Genomic DNA, 6,000 nt, shown 5'->3' on the forward strand with positions numbered 1-6,000 from the left:
ATAGTATGAGCAGTTACAGGCGGAGGCGGTTATCACCCATGTCCACTTCCTCTTTCAGTTCAGGGAGTAGTTTTTCTTTCTTCGCTTTCCTTTTTCCAAGTGTCTTCAGCTTTCTGCTTTTATTATTCTTTTTGTTTTTTTGCCTCAGATTCTAGTTTTGTTATCTTCATTTTTCTTTGTGGTGTTATTTACTTCATCTATTTGTTCGTGATTATCTTCAAATGCAAGTCATTCTATTTTCTGCTTGTCTTTTTTCTTCTCTTTTTCTAAGTTTTAGTTTTAGCCACCCATTTGTTATTTTAATTCTTCTGTGCAATAGTTTCCTTCTTGTTTAGCATCCTAATAAAATCTTCTGTTCTTTATGGTGTTGGTTGCGAGGATCATTCATTTGTTCGTCATTCTTGGAGAACCATAGAGGCCACCTTACATAGACAGTGTAGCAGTTACAAGACATTTTTGTTGTGAAATGTGATGTTGTAGTTGGTGTTCTTTTCATTTATCGCAATCGTTCTAGTTGGTCTTGCGACTTGTTCCTGGGCTGGGCTTTGTTGGGTCGATTTGTGCAACATTTATTCAGTGTCCACTAGCCTAAGTTTTGCATGTGGTTGTTGTGGATGAGCAAACTTTAGAGTGGTACTCTTTTTCCTTGACCGAATTTTCCTCCATTTGGGGGCTTTTTAAGGCAAGGTTTTAAATAGGCCACTATTGCTCCATCAATGGACTCAACTGTTACATTGTTTTGGATGGTAGTCTTCTTTTTTCTTTTTCTTTGTTTCCTCGTGATTGGTTCAAGCTGCAAATCTTTTTAAGATTAAGCTCTTGTTCTTGGCTTTCACGTTGGATTTCTGATGTTTTTATCCTATGATGTTCTAATAAAACATATTTTCTAACAAAAAAAAATTGAAACGCATGTTTTGTTTTTTCTTGCCTTTTAAATTTGGTCATTCGAATTTCTGTCAATACTCGACATTTATTAAATTTGATCATTTTGTCATTTTGTCAATACTCGACATTTCTTGCAGGGTGGTGTGGGCTGCTGCTTGCGTGATTCTAGGGGCAGATTGTTGGCTGGTATGAGTAAGGCTACTCTCCGGAACTCTGCAATAGAAGTGGAAGCGGAAGCTGTTTTGGAAGGACTGATTCTAGCCAAAGAGAAAAATTGTCAGGAAATCATTCTTGAAAGTGATTCAATGGATGTTGTCACTTGTATGAGGAACGAAAATCTGCGCGGCAATTGGAGAATCATCCCTATTATCTTGGAGATCAGGAGACTCTCTTCATGGTTCACCTCGGTCAAATGGGAATGGGTATCTCGCCAAGCAAATCAAGCTGCGCATGCTGCTGCAGCTCTGTCAAATATGAGGGTGCGAACCTTGCGTTGGGCCTCACAGCCTCCTCCCTCTATGGTTCGGGTTTTGGCTAAGGACGGGTTGCCGTGCCCCCCTAGTAATTAGATTTGGCTATTAGTTACGTTTACTGGTTGTATTCCCAGTTTCTATCTCCTGGGAGGTATCTTTGGCCTCCCTGTGATTTGTTTGTATTGCTCTGGGGTTCTCCCCTTCCTTGTATGCTTCTTCTTGCAACTTCCTGTTTGGTGCTGCTGGAGCCTTCTCTGGCTTTTAATGAAGTATTATTCAGACCAAAAAAAAAAAAAAAAGCCATCAATTTGAGGGGTACAAATGTCCATTCATATAACCTATTATAATTCCCCCTAATTGAAGCCCCATTTCCCCTCTCTATACCAATTCTTGTTGGTATGTTATGGAGGGAATGCGAAGAAGATGGGTAGGTTATTTTAGGAGTGATTTTTACATGAATTGACGGTTCTACTCCTTAAATTGGCATCCTATCGACGGGGTACAAAATTGCCATGTATGACACAATTGAAGGATGCTAAAAATTAAAAACCAAACTGGAGGACCTAAAACTCGGTTACAAATTGAGGGCCATTGCGATGTCACCAAAAAAGAGGTATTCTTGGCGTTGAGGAAAAACAATACGGGAGGGGGCAGATTTGCATTAATTGGGAAGAAACTAGGAATGTCATCACAATCTAGACAAGGAGGTTCTGAAGACGTTTCAAGGCAGCCAGCGCTTAAAAGGTCTTTACACTCTCATTGGGAAGCCCTTGTTCTTCTTCTTTCAAGTTCACGGGTCTTGGTTTCATTGTGTTCCCTTACTTTTTTCACTTGGATTTCTTTTGTTAAGTATACAAAGCTTAATTGAATTGGAGTCTTTCAATTTGTTCTGAATATCCTAGCATTCACTTTCACTACTATATCGAATAGCTGGGCCATTAGCAGTTTTTGTTTGATTCACAGTGAAAAAGAGTCGCTCACTAGTTAAGAAATTTTGTTAAATTTTTTTTTTTAAAATATTTTATACAAGTAATATTGAGAAAGGATGGAATCGGACCTAGGACTCTAAGCTAAGTTGCGACACACCCAAGCACTCTAAGAAACGTAAAAGATTGGTTGTCCATGGCATGAACAACTAAAACATTCCATGACACAAAAAGTACTCATTCACAAGTATAGGGCATGAAACTAGATGGTCCTTGCAGTTTGGAAGGTGTTGTCTCACTCCACAAGGACTCTTACTTTAGAAAACGTGTTTGGGAACTACAACATATGAAATGCATATATGTAAATCAAATTATTCATAATATATGGTACAATTTTGTAGTATGTTGATGACTATTTTTAGATCAACGACATGAAAATTATGAAATCACAATCACATACGAACACGTGATTCATCTGTAATTGGGCTACCTCCACTTAGTCAATGTACACAATTTAAAATTGTGATGTATGGGAGCCCTTTTGACTGAATGCAAAAAGGGAAGAGCTCTTTGGGAGAATGAAATGAACGATGCCTCTCCTTGCCACCTTTTGTAGGGCAAAAAAATGGACAAGGCCCCTTAATTTGGCATCCTTATTAGACATGATTTGGGGGTCCATGGCATAAAGGCATGATATTCCCCTTAATTAGTGGGTTTGCCATCATGTGGGGTAGGTGTGAGAGCAATATCTAGTATCAAAATGGTATGTATGTAGAAATCTTTGAAAGCTCACTCCTCGTCGGCTTACATTTACAAAACAACTTACATGAAAAAAGGTAACTTACTATAAATGATATGCAGGTATCTTTGTATGACAGAATGATTGATGTTCTTTCTCCTTCAGATATTATAATTTCTTTCCGTTAAACTAAAGAGATTAAAATATTATAAGAGAGAGAGAGAGAAATTGTATACAAATGAAGAAAGTGGGAGATATGAGAGATGTGTAGAAAAAGTAGGGAGAACATATAAAATATGCACGTTCTCGTTTTTGCGTTTTTAGTAAAAGATAGAGAAAAAAATGCGTGCGATAAAGGAGAGAAGAAAGACGGGGTGGAGGAATGGATGATGGACAAAATGTCATGGAATGATGCGTAAAATGAAAACAAAAAAAGCGTATGACCATTCAGTTCAGTGACACCCATTTATATTGTTTTTTAGAGGAAGTTTTGCGTTCAAATCTCGTGAACTACAATTATTGATTGATATAAAATAATTAATCACGAAGGTGTTATCAATCATTCCCTATAGAAAAAATGTTATGTGCATTTTCTTGGTAAGTAAATGAATTGTATAAGAGGTACAACGTGTTACTCACAATACAAGCGTAAACCAAGCCCAGAAAAAGTTAGGTTAGCCAAAACATATCCATGTCGTTGACAAACAGGTAAGGAGACATTGGATCCACTTGCCTATGTCCTCTTTTGCTTCCAAACAAGCCAGATGGAGAACATTGGATAGGAGATAGAATATTTCATCCATAATCATAGAAACATGGAAATATGTATTAGATATTGAAGAACAAAATTCCAATTTAAGTTGTCATTTCATAATATCAATAACGACTTTGATGGCACATATAGGAACCTCAACCACTCCTTGTAATAATTCTTGAACAAGCAAGATCTTGTCACCAATTCTCCTAGCTAGCACTAGCAAAACTAATGATAAGGGCTGATTATAATCTTGAATCTATTAGCGATCAAATTGGGAATCACCTTACATAAAAATTATTGCAGCAAGAAATGGGCGACCTACACTTGGAGTCCTAAGGGGTATGTGGCTATCTCTTTTTAATTTTTGTCCTAAAAATAGAAAAAGTTGTTAAGGAGGACACGACGCATAATTTGAGCCTTTTGTCGTCATTGATTGAGTTGAAGTTATTGGGGCATCTCTACATAGAGCTTCACTTTGTGTTCAGACTGGCTAATGTTGGAGCACTTGGAGTAGTTTTGACTTATTTTTGTTTGAGGAATATATCCAAGGATTAAGAAGGCCTATTGGTTGTGGATCCTAATTTCTTTTGGAAGCAAGAACACATAAATGAAAGTTTCGCCTTAGCAGGAGGTTGCTGCATGCAATCGAAAATGTAGATCTCATAGAACCTATAGCTCACCTAACTTGCTTGCCACTTGTATATAATCATACTCAAAACTTAGATTTGCATAATATCAAGAGGACCAACCATATTCATCACCCAAATTATACTGCATGCCTTTCCTTCGTATACCTAACTTCCTGATGTGACCGCAGTGACATTGTCACTTCACCCAAAAATTTGCCAAAAAGTCAATGAAAAAACACTTGTAGAAATATCATTCTCAACTTTAACTCGTCCCAAGTGGCTTGAATGATATGGGAGTGAAGAACATATCTTCTTTCACACACACACATATATATACACACACAGAGAGTTTTCACTGAGGGATATTTGCCAAAAAGTCAATGAAAAAACACTTGTAGAAATATCATTCTCAACTTTAACTCGTCCCAAGTGGCTTGAATGATATGGGAGTGAAGAACATATCTTCTTTCACACACACACACGTATATATATACACACAAAGAGTTTTCACTGAGGGATTATTCAAATAAGTTTATTTAAGGGACACTCTTATAGGGCCCACCCGCATCGTATTTCATTAATTCAAACGTCTATTTTGTAGAAATTCATTTCAAAAATCATCTCTACAAAAAATTACTTGAATCCGATATCATTTAACCACTCAATTAAATTACTAAAATTTATGTACCTTCTTGAAACACCATGTTCATTGATTTTATTAGTCTCAATTAGATGCCGTAATGATTTTCAATTTGCTTGAATTTTTGCAAGGATGATCTGTGAATGAAGATGTGAAAAATAGATGGTTTGAATCGTGTAAAAAAATTTCATAGGGTACCCTAAAGGGTGTCCCTAAATAGAAGGAGAACTAATATATATATATATATATATATATATATATATATATATACACTTTAATCTCACCTAGGTTATAGCCCAAGTTGCCCTTGCCTTGTTGGGATTGTCACCGTGTTCGTTTATTTTGTTATTTCCTAATTGGATGTCTTAATGAATTTCACCTGGGTTTGGATTGTTGAAAAAAAAAAAACTGCAGGGGATTTATGATCTTTGAGATAATATTTTTTGCAACGATGATCTATGAAAATGAGTGACTCATTATGACTCTGTCTAACATGGTCACTATGTATTACCAATTTAGTCATATAACACGCTTTATTCGTTAATATTATATAAGTCCGTTATTTAACTATATTATAAAACTTAATAAATTAATAACACCACATAACATTATTTCAGACCTACAGAATTTTCATTGTGTACACGATATTGGGCTCGTCATATGATCAAACCGTTTAAAAAAAAAAGTACTGTGTTCATTGTTCCTAGCCATTAATATTGCCTCCATAATTGAAACATAGTTGAATGTGAGATCTTCGACCCTGTCAAGTCTTCCAAAATTCATCTTATTATACAATTCGTGAGTCCATAAAAGAAAATTAATTGTTTTGTTGCAATATCAAAGTGGACTTCGAGGTATTTACCAACCAACTTTATTTGATTTGACGACATTGTCTTTCTGCCTTTGGAAGAACATACTGAGAAGAAACAAAGTAAAGCAGTGATTATCTGT

Source organism: Prunus mume, linkage group LG3, assembly GCF_029339155.1.
Source record: "Prunus mume cultivar Tortuosa linkage group LG3, ASM2933915v1, whole genome shotgun sequence".
NCBI classification, from domain to species: domain Eukaryota; kingdom Viridiplantae; phylum Streptophyta; class Magnoliopsida; order Rosales; family Rosaceae; genus Prunus; species Prunus mume.